The sequence below is a fragment of the Schistocerca americana genome, chromosome 4 (assembly GCF_021461395.2).
Source record: "Schistocerca americana isolate TAMUIC-IGC-003095 chromosome 4, iqSchAmer2.1, whole genome shotgun sequence".
Classification (NCBI taxonomy): domain Eukaryota; kingdom Metazoa; phylum Arthropoda; class Insecta; order Orthoptera; family Acrididae; genus Schistocerca; species Schistocerca americana.
In genome coordinates, this window is record NC_060122.1 from 20,990,733 (window position 1) to 21,011,245 (window position 20,513).

The window sequence follows — 20,513 nt, forward strand, 5'->3', positions numbered from 1 at the left end:
GACGAACTGAACGAATTCTACTAGGTGGGAAACAATACCACTCGTGAACAGCGAAGCAATAAGGACATGGAAAGCAACTCTCACAAGCAGAGACGGTATTCCTGGCCAAAAGAGGTCTATTTGCATCAAATGAGTCGCGCCGGCTCCTCTAGAACGATGGACCGCTAGATAGCGGCAGCAGAGCATGGCACATAGTGGTTCTCCACGCCAGGAGTTGGACCGGCACGAATACTGACAGTTGGAATTTGCGGGCAGAAATGAAAGTGGCCTGTTTGTTTACCTCTGCTGTGTGAAGGCGACAGTGAGCGGCTCTTGCAGAGCACAAAACTCAACCCGCTGGGGCGGTTCCTGGGCTGGCTCTGCTGGCGGTGGGCGGGACTCTCGAAATTTGCCTGTGCTGAGCGTGGGAGATTTTGAGTGCCAGCATCAAACATTTTTGGTGAGACTCTTTCCATGCCCTCTGCGCCTTGTTTGTTAAAGTTGTACTGCAGAGATTAGTTCCTTCTCCCCGGAAGGTCCGCTGTGTTCGCTGTTTATGGTGGGGGTTTGCTCCGAAAGAGCTCAAGTTTACCTTAGTGGAAGCAACCTTGTTTCATTGCAGAAGTTAGTCGCAAATGTTTGTGAAATGTGTGAAAGTTCCGTGGTCTGTGTTACAGAGCTAGCGGATTGACGTGTCTCAGAACTGCCTGTTTTAATCGGTCACATTTGGAGTGGCTTACGGTGCACCACACTGCTGGCTGAACTTTGTGTTGTTCTTGCTTTTAAATGCAGTGATGTCTAATTTAACCAGAGTGCCTTTTTCACTGTAATCATTTTAGTTAAGCACCTGGAAAACATTTTAATCCGATGAGTGTAATTTAATCGGAGTGCCTTTTACTGTAATCATTTTTGTTAATTATTTGTAAAAACACTTTGGTGGGTTTGTTAGTTGACCCGCCCTGCGATATTCTATGGTAAATTCTGCTAAAATAAGACTGTGATTTCACATTGTAGTTGTTCCGAGCAGCTTGGTAAACCAAGTTTCACATCTGAGATTCGGTTGAAATAGCGGAATTTACGTCAGTAGGAGCTGCCCGATTCGTTACTTATGGCTATTGTCTTAATGCAACGCATGTTACAAGTCAGCGAGTTTGAATTTCCTTCCATTTCAAAACAGTTCCTGCTGCATAATTAGTACAAGTAACTAGAATGAGATTTTCACTCTGCAGCGGAGTGTGCGCTGATATGAAACTTCCTGGCAGATTAAAACTGTGTGCCCGACCGAGACTCGAACTCGGGACCTTTGCCTTTCGCGGGCAAGTGCTCTACCAACTGAGCTACCGAAGCACGACTCACGCCCGGTACTCACAGCTTTACTTCTGCCAGTACCTCGTCTCCTACCTTCCAAACTTTACAGAAGCTCTTCTGCGAACCTTGCAGAACTAGCACTCCTGAAAGAAAGGATATGCGGAGACATAGTGCTAGTTCTGCAAGGTTCGCAGAAGAGCTTCTGTAAAGTTTGGAAGGTAGGAGACGAGGTACTGGCAGAAGTAAAGCTGTGAGTACCGGGCGTGAGTCGTGCTTCGGTAGCTCAGTTGGCATTCGCTGCTCGGCCGCCGAGCCGGACGGACGTGTGGCGGCAGCGCAAGGAGGTCTGGCGTAAACAGCGGCTGTGTGGCTGTTACGAAGGTCAGTAGAGCTCCTTGTTTACTTTGCATCTTTCAGTGATATAAAATGACAAAATGAACGAAATTAACTGTGAAAGAAGAGATACGGTTAGATTCGCTTTTGATTGGACCTGTCAAAGACCAAAGGCCTTTGAGATCAAAAGGTGGCTTTCAGAAACTGTTAAGATCACTGGAGACGAAATTATTGGCGTTCATCTTTCTTTTGTTTCCAATTCTGTCTTTTTGAAATTGATTTCCTCTGACTTGTGCTCCTCGATAGTTGACAAGTGTGGCAGCAAAATGAAATTTAATCATGCAGACGGAACCGTTAGTGACGTTCTTGTTTCCCATGCTGGGCTAGGTATTGGAACAGTGAGAGTTTTCGAACTGCCGTTCGAGGTCCCTGCCGGAGCAATCAACGCTGCTCTTCAGCCCTATGGTAGGGTTATATCTAATATTGCAGAAAAATGGTCGGAGCAATACATGTTTCCGGTTTTGAATGGAGTTAGACAGATTAAGATTGAGCTCTTACGACATATCCCATCTTACTTGAATATTTGTGGCCATCGCGCTCTCATAATTTATGATGGGCAGCCACGGACTTGTGCGTTATGTAACGCCCCAGGGCACGTCAGAAGTGAGTGCAGTAGAAGGCGTGTTCCTCAGTTACCGACTAACGAGGCGGCTGTCCCAGGACAAGTTGTTAGCAAGCAAGTGACGTACGCTGCCGCGGCAGCTAGCCGGGACTCCTGTCAACAGAATACGGCCGAGCAGGCGGGACCATCCGACGCGCGCACGGAAACGGGAAGCACCGCGGAGTTGACTAACGATGACAATCAGAATCTGGCCAGTAATGACGTCACTGAGGACGCACCGCGCTTGCCCTCTGAGTCTGACAACTCTTCCAACGAGCGACCAACTTCATCGATCATACCTGATGTCGACATGGCAGAGTGCGAAGCGGTAGTTACACACGAAAAGGCCAACATCCCAGAGGGAACTACAGTAGCTGCAGTGATACAACAGAAAACTGACAACCACACAGATGATAGGACACCACGGACAGGTTCAGGAAACGTCAAAAGAAAAGGAGGGGCGCAAGAAGACGAACCAATGACACCACCCGTCTCACGTGTCGTAGAAACAGCAGCAACCGCCGACTCCGAAATTAACGGAGCTCAAAAATCTTCCACCACGAAGGCGGGACAGGTGACTTCTTCTCGACCTTCCATGGAGTCGCCGGGAAGTTCACCAAAGGTTTCACCGACGATTTCACCGAAATCATCAAAAAATAAAAAGAGACGCAGAGCACATCAAGCTGCAGAGAATGTGGCCCCTCTTTTAAGAGAGCGGCTGAGGAAGATACAGGAGACCGAAAGGAAGGACGAAGATACACAAAAGGAAGTGGTCGGCGAGTCTTCGGATCGGAACAAGGGACCAGAACGGGCTGACACGCCACCCGGCACATATGAACCCTTGCATGACAATACGGCATCAGATATGGACAATGAAACCAGACTTGGACAAGGACATGGACACGACATCACCGAGCCACGATTTAACTGGGCGGACGAAAAGGAGGATCAGACCGATGAAATGGGGGCGGAAGGGGATTTTGAGGAAGAATTTTTTTATTAAAAATTGTCACACCGAACTCTAAGAAGAAAGAAACAAAAAAGAAAAAAAAGAAGGAAAACCGTCAATGCAATAAAAGTAAAATAAAATAACACTATATATATCTAACCTGAAGTTATTGCACGCGGTTCCACTACCGTGTCCTCTGTCTACTGTCTCGTAGCGTCTCACAGTGGAACATACATATAACGTGACCACCTTAAACATAAATAAAATTCAGAGTCACGCAAAGGTAGCTGCACTGAAGGACTTTCTGTATCAGTCAGATACAGATGTCGCCTTCCTGCAGGAAGTTAATGTCAAAGACTTGTATGTTTCAGGGTACAAAGAGGTGTTGAATGTGGCACCAGAAAACGCGTGTGGAACAGCCATCCTTGCTAAAGAAGGGATCGAGATGACAAACGTGTGCCTTTTAGAGTCGGGGAGGGGAATTAGCTGCAAAATTTTTAACACCACTTTTATAAACCTATACGCACCTTCAGGCAACAATGCAAGACGTGAGAGGGCAGCCTTTTTTAAAAGTGACATTTTATTTCTACTCCAAGAAAACCCTGCAGAAATTGTCATTGGTGGAGATTTTAATTGCGTTTTAAATAAAAAGGATCAGCGACCAACTTTTAACTTCTCGCAAGAACTGCAGGCTTTGGTCACCAACATGAAGTGGTTTGACGCATGGGAAATAAAATATCCGACGCTGGTTCGCTTCACATATATCACTGGTGCTACACAGAGCAGAATCGACAGAATATATGTCACCCCCACTTTAGGCACTAAAGTCAGTAGTATCGAGGTGATACCAGCTGCCTTCTCTGACCACCTCGGAGTGAGGTGCAGCATCAAATTAACCAGGCAAAAGACATATTGGGGTCGCCCACTATGGAAATTAAATATCAATACCCTCTCTGAAAACGCTCTAGCTTTCAAGATGCAAGAAACTTGGCAGTCTGTGTTAAGGATGCGTACTAAATATAGAACAACTATTGAATGGTGGACTATGGCCGCTAAGAAAAAGATAAGGGCAGCGCTGATATCTTACGCCAAGGAAAGGGCAATGTGGTCAAGACACACAATGGAGTTTTACTACTCTTGCTTAAGAGACCTTTACGACCAACCAATGTCTCAAGACGTCTTTATCAATATTAAAAACGTTAAAGCCAAAATGATAAGTATCAAGAGGGTACATTTGGAGGGATTACAAGTCAAATCACACACTAGGACGACGGTGGGGGCAGAAAATACCTCCATCTACCACTTGATACAACACACAAAAAACAGAAGAAGAAATTTTATTGCCAGCCTCAGAACGGAAGATAACAGAGTCCTGACAGAACAAAGGGATATCTTAACTGAAGCACATAGATATTTTCAGCAATTATATTCTGGAAATGCTACTGACGACAACTCAGTACAAGAGTTCTTACAGAACTCCGGAATAGAGGCAGTCATTACAGAGGAGGAGAACAGAGGTTTAACGATAGACATTACGAATGACGAGGTTTTTGATATACTCAAATCTTCACCTTCACGTAAGTCTCCAGGCCCAGACGGCCTGCCTGTGGAGTTTTATAGGACCTTTTGGCACCTAATAGGTTCCCAATTCACGGAAGTAGTTAATGACGTCTTGAGGGGAGAGGCAATTCCTGCTGCTTTCAAGGAAAGTGTAACTGTACTACTTCCAAAGGGAAGGAGTACGGACACGAAAGATATTACTAAAATGAGGCCGATCAGTCTGATGAACTCAGATTACAAGGTAGTTGCGCGTGTAATTAAAGAACGAATGGTACCGATTTTAGGAAAAGTCATTGGATGCCACCAGACGTGTCTCCCTCGACGTACCATTTTTAAGTCTGTATGTGAATATCGAGACATTATTTCTATTTTCTCATCATCGTCAGCGGATGGAGGCATTGCCTTCATTGATTTTGCTAAAGCGTTTGACAGAGTCAACTACGGATATCTGTTCAGCATCTTGAAACACATAGGTTTCAATGATGGCAACTTAGCGGTTTTAATGAACATCGTCAGAGGCATACGAACCAAAATCTCGATCAATGGACAATATACTAATGAAGTATTGATATCTAGTGGAGTTCCTCAGGGAAGTCCTTTGTCCATGTTGTTTTATGTGGTTTCTCTGGAACCCCTTTTACGGCTTTTGAACACAACCTTAGAAGGCATAACAATAGCTGGGCTGAAGACGGTTACAAATGCATACGCTGACGATGTGGGGGTTCTAGTAAGGAGCGATGTTGACTGTGCCCAACTAACAGACAAGTTATTACTTTATTGCACGGCAACTGGTGCGAGGATAAATGAAACGAAAAGTTCCTTTTTAAATTTACATGGTCTTGACAATGAGCAGCTACCGTGGGCAAGCAGGGTGGACCGTCACACTGCTTTGGGCATAACTTTTTACAGTTGCCCATTAAGAACGACGGCAGCTAATTGGAAACAGGTGTTAGGAAAAATTAGAGGCAGCTTAATACTGCATGAAACGAGAGACTTAAATATCAAGCAAAGAATTAAACTAATCAACTGTGCAGTTCTTTCGAAAGCTGCATATGTCGCTCAGATCTTACCCACACCTCCAGACATAGTGAAATCTATAATGAGCACAATCTGTCGATACGTATGGAAAGGCCATATTTTTAGAGTAGCAGTAGGAACGACTACATCGAGACCCGAAAACGGAGGCCTAGGGCTGACAGACCTTCGGAGGAAAAACACTGCCCTCTTCATTAAAAGAACGCTGAAACTTATAGAAACACAGCCGAACAGCATAACTGCCGCTCTATTTGACCTTCTCAAACCCGGAAGCATGCAGCCGCCAGTAGATGTTCACAACATAAATTACAACCTGAAGCATATTAAGGATTTTTATGTAGAATTAAGCTACTTGACTTGCATTTTAACAGACAAAAATAAGAGGACAAGTAAATATATAGTAGAGAAGTTACGATCACGCGAAAACCAAAATAAAATGGAGCTGAAGTATCCAAACAAAAACTGGGAAAAAATATGGGCAAATATAAATAACAAAACACTGACTACGGAAGTGCAAGCGTCATGGTACAAAAGTTGTCAACGACATTATTAGTACCAATGAAAAACTGTATTCAATAGGACTACAAGCAACCAATGTGTGCCCACAATGTCACAATTTGGACTCCTTAAAGCATCGCTTCATCTGTAATGGATACAAGAATATTTGGAATGACATTGTATTGCAAGTCGCTTTTCTCAAACGGACCGATGGAAGAGAAATCACATTAAACGATATACTCTTCCCAGAAGAAATTTCCTTTCCACCACAAAAAAAACAATGTCATCTTGTGGCTATTCGGAAATTTTGTCAATTATGTTGTTAACAACAAAGGCAACGATAATCTACGAGTATATCGAGAATACATGAAAGACGACTACAGAAGAATGCTGAAGATTAGATGGGTAGATCACATAACTAATGAGGAAGTATTGAATAGGATTGGGGAGAAGAGAAGTTTGTGGCACAACTTGACCAGAAGAAGGGATCGGTTGGTAGGACATGTTCTGAGGCATCAAGGGATCACCAATTTAGTATTGGAGGGCAGCGTGGAGGGTAAAAATCGTAGAGGGAGACCAAGAGATGAATACACTAAGCAGATTCAGAAGGATGTAGGTTGCAGTAGGTACTGGGAGATGAAAAAGCTTGCACAGGATAGAGTAGCATGGAGAGCTGCATCAAACCAGTCTCAGGACTGAAGACCACAACAACAACAACAACAATGAAAGACGAATACTTCAAAATATACCGGAACAAAGACCATAAAAAGAAGTTCGGAAATATGATGCAAATTTTGTTTCAGAAACAAGGCATCGGTTAATACCTAAATAATATGAAATCGACTGAACAAGACAGACTGCGAAAGTAGGGGATTGCTGCTGAGGGTGAAGTACGGTGGGCACTTCGTGTGCCCCGGGACCGATACGGTAGCCGTGAAGGCCTCAACAGAACCCCGAAAAAGCATGATTTCCCACGAAGTAACAGGAGTCATGCCACAGCACAAGAATAGCAAGGAAAAACTATTCTCATGCAAAAGACGTGCATCACTGAAGAAGTTTAATTTCCTATCTTACTTTTTATTTTGGCTTCTCTCTCACTTTTGTTTAAATTCTAATGGAAGAATATTTTGCGTTCTGTTAATGCAGTCAGTAGTATTATAGAGAGAGTTATTTTCACCGTAATCAATTCGGATTACTATTTAAAATTTTCTAACATTGTCTTCAAGAGGCAATTTACTTTCATAACCCATTAAAAACAACAACAACAAAAGTGGGGCACTGAAGCTCGCCGAAGAAGGCGCATGAAGGAGAGCGAATGGAAGGGCTAGAAGGGGAGATGGGAGGCCCTAAAAAAAAAAAAAAAAAAAAAAAAAAAAAAAAAAAAAAAAAAAAAAAAAAAATGGTAGAGCACTTGCCCGCGAAAGGCAAAGGTCCCGAGTTCGAGTCTCGGTCGGGCAAAACTGAAAAAAAAAAAAAAGTTGGTAGAGCACTTGCCCGCGAAAGGCAAAGGTCCCGAGTTCGAGTCTCGGTCGGGCACACAGTTTTAATCTGCCAGGAAGTTTCATATCAGCGCACACTCCGCTGCAGAGTGAAAATCTCATTCTGGAAACATCCCCCAGGCTGTGGCGAAGCCATGTCTCCGCAATATCCTTTCTTTCAGGAGTGCTAGTTCTGCAAGGTTCGCAGAAGAGCTTCTGTAAAGTTTGGAAGGTAGGAGACGAGGTACTGGCAGAAGTAAAGCTGTGAGTACCGGGCGTGAGTCGTGCTTCGGTAGCTCAGTTGGTAGAGCACTTGCCCGCGAAAGGCAAAGGTCCCGAGTTCGAGTCTCGGTCGGGCACACAGTTTTAATCTGCCAGGAAGTTTCAGTACAAGTAACTGTTTGCCAATTGATTCTGGGGGCCACGTAAGCCTTACTGGTTTTCTCATTCCTGAAATCAGAGTGCTACCTAGTCGGCAAGCGCTTCGTTGCTTTACCACTACATTAGCTGATTAGGTACATTTTTGTTGTTTTTGTTTACTTATTTTTGGCGCTTAAATGGTAATACAATGAACGACGTTGAAAGACGTGCACTTCATTCACAATTCAGTGCTCGCATTTCATATTCCTAATCCCAGCACTCTGGTACTCGGTAAAATAATAATTCAGGCAATATTAATAATTTCTATGGGTTGCCTGATTTATTTGACGATTTTTACAGCTTGTCTCACACTGATCTGTGAGAGGAGCTTGGCGCTACAAATTTATTTATGGGCGAGGGCAGCAGTCTTCCTAGCAGCCATGATGGCTTCTCGTTTCCCATCCCATACCAACCTTGTAACCGCTATTTCTGCTCGATTTTAACGTCGCGAGGTCGCCTCCCTGTGAGATTCCAGCCCTATGATTGGCCAGTTCAGGTGCGCGCCTGTTTTTCGCCGGTAGGCGCCAACTGCCTTCCGCGGGTGGTCTAGTGGACAAAGGGGCAGTAGTTCAGTTCTAGTGTGACCGTGCCGGAGGCCGGAGGAGCCGCTTGCAGGTGATCGGTAAGCATGAGCGCCGACGTGCACTGTAGATTCGCGTAGTGCGGCCCAGAGGGAACCTTATAGGTCATTGTGAACAGTTTCGCGTCTTGCGGGTTTTATTCCTTTAATACGGGAGGCTAACTAGCGATTCACGCACAGTATCATCTTTCTTAGTCTTTGGCTGACTCCCGGTGGTGGTCGTTGCATGCCTGCACCCCCTTCCTTTAGAAAATTGGCCCCCATTTGATAATACGGCGATCGTTACTAAAATTCCTTTTCTCCTGCTATCGTGGCTTGTTATAAACGTACGTTGGGGCAGGCTGCTGAACTCGAATCTTTCTTCCCCCACCCCCATTTAGTTATATTATTGTTAAATTTTCAACTGTTTAATAAATGAGTCCTTTAATCTTACATTCTCCCTTTCATTACGTGAAATCACCCCTAGTGTCAGAGAATAATGCAGAACTATAACGGTTGCTATAAGGTCGTGCAGGTCTCACACCATTAACCATAGGATAAAGATTGAATATCGAACGCCTGGGACGACCATTGCACGCATGGCACCGATAACAGTAGTAATCATGTTCAACTATTCCCCATTGATAAACTGGGAAGTTTTCACGGCTCAGTGTGAGTACGTGAGCACTAAATCCACTTGATGTGGTGGAAGTAGTGGCCTCTGTTTTACCTTGCTGCTTCGGACAAAAATATCAAAAAATCACAGCCCCTACGGCAAGGAATAACGAGTCACCGCTTGTACCGTGCCTCACTTAGTAAAGCGGTGCTCTGCTGAGGTGAGTTCATGGTGTGTGGTTCGCGCGTTACACAGCAGGCTCCATCGACCAGCAGACCCGCCGTGGGTAGTTAACACCGGCGGTATCCGGACAGTTGCCACGCCGGACAGTTGCCACGCCGGACATTTGCCACGATTTTACCTGTTCCGAAGGATTGGGTCCCTTGTCTCCCCCTCCTCCTCCTCCTCACCCGCCGGACCAGTTTGCTTTCGAAGTTCGTAACGCGACCATCAGTATGGAAGTTACTACAACGAACAAGGGCACGCCTCCTGCTCATTAGAAAGGTTACGCGTATCTTAAACACAGGGAATCTAAAGAAGGTGTTGTTACATGGATGTGCTTACGCCGAAAAGCGGATCATTGCAAGGGAAAGCTGCTTTCGAGGAACGAAGTATTGAACGTGTTAGAACATCTCTGTGGATCACCTGACGATGAGGCTCTGAAACTGAGAAAGCAAGTGGAATGGGCGAAGAGAAGGTCTCGAGAAGAAACTACACAGTTATCGGAGATATACGCGGATGAAATGGGAAATCTACATAATGAAGTTCATGACTTTGTTACAGTGATGCCTAATTCGGAATCTATGAAGAGAACCATGCGCGGGGGAGCCAAAAAGAGCCTAAGAACTCTTGTGAAATTGATCTTCATGAAGATCTATTAAAAATGGGATATGGCAGTAGCTTTCTTCTGGAAGACGATACATTAGAGGAGAAAATAATGATTTTCAGGGGAAACAAAGGAAAAGAAAAGTTTGAAAACATGTTCCCATTTTTTTATGGATGGAACATTTAAGAGCTGATGCACAATACTACACCATACACGTAGACTTAGGAGGTCCGATTAAAGAAAAAAAAAACATTCTTCGTACTGTATTTGCAGTGCTCTCTAATAAGAAGAAAGACACATATGTTCGTCTGTTACGTCTGACAAAACAGGCAGTCCCTGAGTGGTGTCCTAAACAAGTAAAAGTCGACTTTGAGGCAGCTGCGATAGCAGCCATTCGTTAAGTTTTTCCCGCAATTGAAATAAATCGATTCTATTTCCATATGAAGAAGAACAAGAAGAATTCAAGTTCTCGGTCTAACTGAGGAGTACCGCCAGAACGAGGATTTAAGACTTCACGTCAGCATGTGTGCAGCGCTGGCAGTTGTAAAACCGGAGGACGTAAGCAATGGATGGATTGAGATTCATGCAGAAGCTCCTGATAACGGAAGCTTCTCTCAATTTTTTGACTACTTTGTGGATAACTGGCTAGAGAATGAGGATATCGCAATATAAATGTGGGACTGTTATGGAAAAAGGCACCGAACGACGAATACTGTTGAAGGGTGGCACAACAAAATACATAGTATTATTGGAAACCCTCACCCTAGATTAAACTATTTGATGGAGTGCTTGAAAAAGGAAGCAGAGCTCACAAACTGCATGTACATGAAATTGGAAATGAATATTGAAGGTAAGAAGAGGACGAAGAAGTACTTGAAGTTGGACGACAGGATAGAGAGAATCGTAAAGAATTATGAAGAGACTGGCAACATTAAGCCTTGCTTGAAAGCCACTGCCATATTCAGAAACTGGACTAAAATACGTTAAAAATAATGTATTAACTACTATGAAGACCACTGAGTCCTTGCAAATTACTGAGATAAAATTATTAAAACATTGAAGCAGCATTATCGGAGCTAATATTAAGTTGTAATTGTAAATAGAGTGTACATTAGTTCAGCGTGTGTAGGCCGATTTTGCAGACGCCAGAATGGTAAATGGTCATTTATCATTTTGACGGTCCAAAGCCTGTTCAAAGTGTGACGCAAATCAGCCTTTAATGTAAAAATTAAAAATTGTTTCAAGCCTCACAAAAGTATCCCTATTGTTGTCACTTTAAGATAACTTTTTACTACCTTCCCATATTATGGCCATACTATTAAATAACTGTGAGTTCTAAAATTATTTTTTGAAGCTTTAGAGTCGCAACTATCACCTAAAATATCATGGTTTGTTAAACTGATAGTATACGCTTTTGTAAAAGAAAATGGGAACTGAACCTTTGAATTGTACCTAAAATTGACATACCAAAACTAATCTGATCCTAAGGTTGCCAATTTTGGCACCTCAAATATTTTTTATTTAAGTTTAGCTGCAAACATTTATAGTAGATGTAAATCTACTTAAGTACATTTAGATATAGTCCTTTAAAAATTAAAATTTCTTACTAAATTGTTGATTATCTTTAAACAGGTCAGTAAAAGCAAGGAGCTTACTACTGAAAATTAATTGTTAATAAAGAACATAAAAAACAAATGTATTAGACCTACTTTTCTTACACATTACAAACTTTTTGAAAAGATATTTGATCATTTCCTCTGTAACTGACAGTGTAAAAAAAATGGTTCAAATGGCTCTGAGCGCTATGGGACTTAACTTCTGAGGTCATCAGTCCCCTACAACTTAGAACTACTTAAACCGAACTAACCTAAGGACATCACACACACCCATGACCGAGGCAGGATTCGAACCTGTGATCGAAGCGGTAGCGCGGTTCCAGACTGTAGCGCCTAGAACCGCTCGGCCACCCCGGCCGGCTTGACAGTGTAATTTCAGTTGCTTTGCAACACCAAGGATATCTACTTCTAAATTATGTTTGCAGCTGTTCTCATTTCGAATTCTGGAATATTTACTACGTCTTCTTTAGTAACTCCACTTTAGTGGCACTGTCAACAGTAACATTACCGTTGCTGTCGCGCGGTAAAGGTACTTACTGAGCTTTTCCGCTGGTTTACTTAACTTGGGACCAGAATCTCTTTGAATTTTCCGCCATATTTCTAGAGCGAGTTTCGTTGTGGAAACTATTAAATGCATCTCGCATTGAAATCCGCACCAAATTTCGAGCCTCAGTAAAACTTTACCAGTCTTGGAGATTTTGCGTTCGTCTAAATTATACTTGCCTTTTGAGGTGCTTCTGCAGCAGCTTTCTGTCCTGTTTTGTGTACCATGGGGATCAGTTCCGTCTCTTGTCAATTTATTTGGTATGAATATCCCGAGTGCTGTTGATACCATTTCTTTGAACTTAAGCCACACATGGTCTTAATTTACATAGTTTGGGAGGATTGGAGACTATCTCTCAGAAAGACGTCAACCGAATTTTTAGCTGCTTTTATAAATAGATATATTTCGCGTTTAGTTTCGGTGAATTTCTTTGTTACGGAAGTGAGCCTCGCTACGACTGCGTGTTAACTAATCCCTGTGTCCGTCGTGATGCTCATGATTATTTGTGACTAAGAGGCCAAGTGTGTTTTCGTAACCATTTACAATTTGAATGGCCTCGTCAACTAAATGTTAAAAATAATTTTAAAAAAAGCATTTAGAACAATTACGGAAGTTGTTTCCTATTTACAGTAGGGTATGAAAACGTATTTTTTGTCAATATACGGAAGCTAGATTGAAGTCACTGCCAAGGGTACCTATTTGTCATGAGACTCAAGTATTCTTTGAACTGTTCATCAACTGTTTCATCTGAGAAAGGGGGTTGGTAAAAGGAGCCAGTTATTAATTTATTCCGGTTGTCGAATATAGCCTCTGCCCATACTGAGTCACTGGAACTATCTGCTTCAATGTCGATTGTGAGCTTGAACACACATTAAATGATTTTTTCCTTAAGTTGTCCTTCATCTACATCTACATCTACATTTATACTCCGCAAGCCACCCAACGGTGTGTGGCGGAGGGTACTTTACGTGCCACTGTCATTACCTCCCTTTCCTGTTCCAGTCGCGTGTGGTTCGCGGGAAGAACGACTGCCGGAAAGCCACAGTGCGTGCTCGAATCTCTCTAATTTTACATTCGTGATCTCCTCGGGAGGTATAAGTAGGGCGAAGCAATATATTCGATACGTCATCCAGGACCGCACCCTCTCGAAACCTTGAAAGCAAGCTACACCGCGATGCAGAGCGCCTCTCCTCCAGAGTCTGCCACTTGAGTTTGCTAAACATCTCCGTAACGCTATCACGCTTACCAAATAACCCAGTGACGAAACGCGCCGCTCTTCTTTGGATCTTCTCCATCTCCTCTGTCAACCCGACCTGGTACGGATCCCACACTGATGAGCAATACTTAAGTATGCGTCGAACGAGTGTTTTGTAAGCCACCTCCTTTGTTGATGGACTACATTTTCTAAGGACTCTCCCAATGAATCTCAACCTGGCACCCGCCTTACCAACAATTAATTTTATATGATCATTTCACTTCAAATCGTTCCGCACGCATACTCCCAGATATTTTACAGTAGTAACTGCTACCAGTGTTTGTTCCGCTATCATATAATCATACAATAAAGGATCCTTCTTTCTATGTATTCGCAATACATTACATTTGTCTATGTGAAGGGTCAGTTGCCACTCCCTGCACCAAGTGCCTATCCGTTGCAGATCTTCCTGCATTTCGCTGCAATTTTCTAATGCTGCAACTTCTCTGTATACAACAGCATCATCCGCGAAAAGCCGCATGGAACTTCCGACACTATCTACTAGGCCATTTACATATATTGTGAAAAGCAATGGTCCCATAACACTCTCCTGTGGCACGCCAGAGGTTACTTTAACGTCTGTAGACGTCTCTCCATTGTGAACAACATGCTGTGTTCTGTTTGCTATAAACTCTTCAATCCAGCCACACAGCTGGTCTGATATTCCGTAGGCTCTTACTTTGTTTATCAGGCGACAGAGTGGAACTGTATCGAACGCCTTCCGGAAGTCAGGGAAAATGGCATCTACCTGGGAGCCTGTATCTAATATTTTCTGGGTCTCATGAACAAATAAAGCGAGTTGGGTCTCACACGATCGCTGTTTCCGAAATCCATGTTGACTTCTACAGAGTAGATTCTTGGTTTCCAGAAATGACATAATACGCGAGCAAAAAACATGTTCTAAAATTCTACAACAGATCGATGTCAGAGATATAGGTCTATAGTTTTGCGCATCTACTCGACGACCCTTCCTGAAGACTGGGACTACCTGTGCTCTTTTCCAATCATTTGGAACCTTCCGTTCCTCTAGAGACTTGCGGTACACGGCTGTTGGAAGGGGGGCCAAGTTCTTTCGCGTACTCTGTGTAGAATCGAATTGGTATCCCGTCAGGTCCAGTGGACTTTCCTCTGTTAAGTGATTTCAGTTGCTTTTCTATTCCTTGGACACTTCTTTCGATGTCAGCCATTTTTCCGTTTGTGCGAGGATTTAGAGAAGGAACTGCAGTGCGGTCTTCCTCTGTGAAACAGCTTTGGAAAAAGGTGTTTAGTATTTCAGCTTTACGCGTGTCATCCTCTGTTTCAATGCCATCGTCATCCCAGAGTGTCTGGATATGATGTTTCGATCGACTTACTGATTTAACGTAAGACCGGAACTTATTAGGATTTTCTGTCAAGTCGGTACATAGAATTTTACTTTCGAATTCACTGAACGCTTCACGCATAGCCCTCCTTACGCTTATTTTGACATGGTTTAGCTACTGTTTGTCTGAGACGTTTTGGCTGCGTTTAAACTTGCAGTGAAGCTCTCTTTGCTTTCACAGTAGTTTCCTAACTTTGTTGTTGATCCACGGTGGGTTTTTCCCGTCCCTCACAGTTTTACTCGGCACGTACCTGTCTGAAACGCATTTTACGATTGCCTTGAACTTTTCCATAAACACTCAACATTGTCAGTGTCGGAACAGAAATTTTCGTTTTGATCTGTTAGGTAATCTGAAATCTGCTTCTATTACTCTGGCTAAACAGATAAAACTTCCTCCCTTTATTTATATTCCTATTTACTTCCATATTCAGGGATGCTGCAACGGCCTTATGATCACTGATTCCCTGTTCTGCACTTACAGAGTCGAAAAGTTCGGGTCTGTTTGTTATCAGTAGGTCCAAGATGTTATCTCCACGAGTCGGTTCTCTGTTTAATTGCTCGAGGTAATTTTCGGATAGTGCACTCAGTATAATGTCACTCGATGCTCTGTTTCTACCACCCGTCCTAACATCTGAGTGTCCCAGTCTATATCCGGTAAATTGAAATCTCCACCTAAGACTATAACATGCTGAGAAAATTTATGTGAAATGTATTCCAAATTTTCTCTCAGTGTTTCTGCCACTAATGCTGCTGAGTCGGGAGGTCGGTAAAAGGAGCCAACTATTAACCTAGCTTGGATGTTGAGTGTAACCTCCACCATAATAATTCACAGGGACTATCCACTTCTACTTCACTACAGGATAAACTGCTACTAACAGCGACAAACACGCCACCACCGGTTGCATGCAATCTATCCTTTCTAAACACCGTTTGTGCCTTTGTAAAAATTTCGGCAGAATTTATCTCTGGCTTCAGCCAGCTTTCCGTACCTATAACGATTTCAGCTTCGGTGCTTTCTATCAGCTCTTGAAGTTCCGGTACTTTACCAACGCATGTTAAACAGTTTACAATTACAATACCGATTGCTGCTTGGTCCCCGCATGTCCTGACTTTTCCCCGCACCTTTTGAGGCTGTTTCCTTTCTATACTTGCCCGAGGCCATCTAACCTAAGAAAAACCCAGTTCTTGTTTCTGTTGTAGTGGACGTAATTGCAATTACGGTTTTTCCCTGCAGAACCTAGGATGGTTTCTCTGTGACCCTGTAAATACCAGAGCTAAACAATGTAGAACAACAACGTACGTTACATTACTTCATTTATTAATTTCTAACATTTTAAAATTGTACGTCGACTTTAGATGACATGTCAATCATAGATGTTCTTATCTCTATTTAGAGAACGTATTTTCAGTTATGTTTTGAACATTGTCCCGCTACCCTTTATTAACTAATGTTTTTAGAGAGTAAATTAATATGGAGTATGTCGTTCTTCTTTTCAAACATTCACATACCCATTTATTTTTTCCTTATTGTCTTTTGGGTATGCAGTTGCAGTAATTAAAGTAGGCACAAATGCAGTGATCAAAAAGAAATGATTAGCGTACATTCGCATTCTCGTTACATAGTTCTTTTCTTGTTGCCCCCATGGCGATGGACTGTTTCTATCGCAATCAATAAGCGTGAAAGGAAGCTACCGTATAGACAGAGGGATCCATATTTATACTTGGCAGAACTAATTACATACTGACATAATCGTCGGTATTGCTTTCGTTTCCCAAAAGTTATAAATATTTCGATTTCGGAAAAGAAGCTCTGTATTTCTCCAAGATGAAGATGAAGGCCCCTTACGTATTGGTTGTATCGAGTAAGATGTGGAGACGGCGGTTTGGAAGCGGACAGAAGAAGTACGAGGGATCGCTACTCAAGCTACTTGGTGAAGGGGCAAGTGTGGCAAATGTCCGGCATTCAACACCGGCAGCCGCGTCCCTCCTGTCGTGGGGGCTGAACTGTGTCTGTCTCCTGGTTCTGGACTTGCGTCACGAACGGGCTCAACGCATTGCTCGTGTTTCTGCTTTTGTTACCAAATTTGCTGAAATCATTTAAAATATTACATTTAAAAGTTAACTGAAAAAATTGTGTAAATGTTACGGTTTTGGTTGTTAATATGCACCTTGGCTTGTTCCAGGTACCTCTTAATGTTTCACAAATTGCTTAGTTCCTTAATTTTTACAAACTCTTTTGCTGACGTTAATTTCTAATGTGAATTTTTTCACTAATATTCGACAAGTTTTTTAATTTCAGACTTGTTTTTTAAAAGCTGTTTTACCGACTTTATCGGGTTGTTGACTTTTATGTACATAAAAGCTTTGCTTGTTTTCAACACTGAACGCTGCTTTCTTGCCATCTGGCCCAGCCCAATCGCTAAGCAACATATCAAGCTGTTTTAGTACGACTACATCCAGTTCATCAAACATTGGCCTTAATTTCAGTAACAAATTTCTAAGAATGTAGAAGGGACATTGAAACGAAGACAGATGGAAAAAATTAAGTAAACTCTTTATTATTTCAAAAGCAATTTTCGTAGTTGTTAATATGTTTATCTCGCTGTGAGACAAGGCAGTCAATGCTTTCGTGCCGTGTACGTTTCCATTCGTAGAAAATCTAAGGTCAGGAAAGTCTCTCTTCAGAACTCCAAAACTATGGAGAATGTGTAAGGGCTTCCCAGCAAAAATCCTGTGGCTCGGTCGAAACTATTCAGTCATTATGTAAGCTCCATATACTCTTGATCACTGCTTACGGGATTTTTGAGCCCTGAAAAAACCATTCGTGGTCTTCGATTTGCTTCAGATGAAGAAAGAGGGTACAAATGAGTTTTTTTTTTTGTTGTGGTTTTAGGGCGCACAACTTCAACGGTCATTAGCGCCCAGACTACGTTAGGAATGCACCGCGAGGCACAAGTTTAAAACTGCATCTAAAAGGGAAAACACGATAAAAGATCGACAGGCATAGGATTAAAAAAACAGCATAATCAAATGTCCTTAGACAGGTTGGTCAAGTTGATAAAACGAAGAACGCGAGCAGCTGCTCCTGGGTCATCCGCTAAAATGGCATCAAGAGTACATGGCAGGCCAAGATCAAGACGCAGTGTGTTAAAATCCGGACAGGACGTTAAAATGTGGCGAACTGTCAGCAATTGCCCACATGGGCAGAACGGCGCCGGCGCAGCCGTCAGCAGATGGCGATGGCTGAACCGGCAGTGTCCAATTCGTAACCGGGCCAAAACGACCTCCTCCCGTCGAGAAGGGCGGGAGGAGGACGTCCAAGCCGCGGGAAGAGGTTTCAAGGCCCGAAGCTTGTTGTCCGCAAGTGCAGCCCAATCGGCATGCCACAGCGATAAAATGCGCCGACAAATGACCCTGCTACAATCTGATGAAGGGACACAACAAGAAGCTGTCCGAGGCTGGAGGACCGCAGCCTTGGCCGCGGCATCTGCAGCTTCGTTCCCAGGGATACCGACATGGCCAGGATCCCACATAAAGCTAACCGGAGAACCGTCGTCCACCAGCTGCTGAAGAGAGCGTTGGATCCGGTGCACGAAAGGGTGAACCGGATACGGATCACTGAGGCTCTGGATGGCGCTCAGGGAATCGGAGCAGATGACATAAGCAGAATGTCGGTGGCGGCAGATATAAAGAACAGCCTGGTAGAGGGCAAAGAGCTCAGCTGTGAAGACCGAACAATGGCCATGGAGCCGGTATTTGAAACTTTGTGCCCCGACAATAAAAGAACACCCGACCCCGTCATTGGTCTTAGAGCCATCTGTATAAATGAAGGTCATATTAATGAACTTCGAACGAAGTTCGACAAAACGGGAGTGATATGCCGAACCGGGGGTAACCTCCTTTGGGAGCGAGCTGAGGTCAAGGTGAAAGCGAACCTGAGCCTGGAGCCAAGGTGGCGTGTGGCTCTCGCCCAATCTAAAGGTTGCAGGGAGTGAAAAATTAAGGTGTTGAAGGAGGCGACGAAAGTGAACTCCAGGGGGTAGCAGGGCAGAGACATACAACCCGTACTGACGATCGAGAGAGTCGTCAAAAAAGGAACGATAAGACGGGTGGTCGGGCATTGACAGTAGCCGACAGGCATACCGACAAAGCAGTATATCGCGCCGGTAGGGCAGTGGCAATTCACCGGCTTCAGCATGAATACTCTCGACGGGACTAGTATAAAATGTTCCGATCGCAAGACGTAAACCCCGATGTTGTATGGAGTTGAGGCGGCGTAAGATGGACGGCCGTGCAGAGGAGTATACGAAGCTCCCATAATCCAGCTTGGAGCGGACGATCGACCGATATAGACGAAGTAGGACGGTTCGATCCGCTCCCCACGACATACCACTGAGAACACGGAGGACATTCAAAGAACGGGTACAACGGGCAGCCTAATATGACACATGTGGAGACCAGCTAAGTTTCCTGTCAAATGTAAGACCTAAAAATTTTGTTGTCTCCACGAATGGGAGAGCAACGGGACCGAGTCGTAAGGACGGTGGGAGAAACTCTTTGTAGCGCCAGAAGTTAATACTGACCGTCTTCTCGGCAGAAAAACGGAAGCCATTGGCGACACTCCAGGAGTAAAGACGGTCAAGAGAACGCTGAAGACAGCGCTCCAGGACACGTGTACACTGCGCGCTGCAATAGATGGTAAAATCGTCCACGAAAAGGGAGCCTGATACATCAGTTGGGAGGCAATCCATTATTGGATTGATCGCTATGGCGAAGAGAGCGACGCTCAAAACTGAGCCCTGTGGCACCCCATTCTCCTGGCGAAAGGTGTCTGACAGGACAGAACCCACACGTACCCTGAACTGTCGATCCATTAAAAAGGAACGAATAAAAAGAGGGAGGCGACCGCGAAGGCCCCATGTATGCATGGTGCGGAGAATGCCCGCCCTCCAACAGGTGTCGTAAGCCTTCTCCAAATCAAAGAACACAGCCGCGGTCGGGCGCTTCCGCAAGAAGTCATTCATAATGAAGGTCGACAAGGTAACCAGATGGTCAACAGCAAAGCGGCGCCTACGAAATCCACATTGTACATTGGTAAGTAGGCGTCGAGATTCGAGCAGCCAAACCAAACGAGAGTTAACCATTTGCTCCATCACCTTACAGACACAGCTGGTAAGCGAGATGGGTCGATAACTGGAAGACAAGTGCTTGTCCTTCCCCGGCTTAGGAATCGGTACAACAATAGACTCGCGCCAGCATGCGGGAACATGTCCCTCAATCCAGATGCGATTATAAGTACGAAGAAGGAAACCTTTACCCGCAGGAGAAAGGTTCTTCAGCATCTGATTACGAATAGAATCAGGCCCTGGAGCGGAGGACCGTGACCGGGCAAGTGCATTTTCGAGTTCCCGCATGGTGAAAGGGGCATTATAACTTTCACGATTCGAGGAGCGGAAGTTAGGTGGCCTAGCCTCCCCTGCCTGTTTTCGGGGGAGGAAGGCAGGGTGGTAATGAGC

At 43.9% G+C, this 20,513-nt stretch overlaps 1 protein-coding gene across 5 annotated transcripts in view; it reads right to left on the minus strand.

Annotated features, from left to right (window-relative positions):
* Nucleotides 1-20,513, minus strand: part of LOC124613920 (neurexin-1) — a 2,081,056-nt gene that overhangs the window by 1,016,366 nt on the left and 1,044,177 nt on the right. The gene's annotated exons all lie outside the window — the stretch shown is intronic.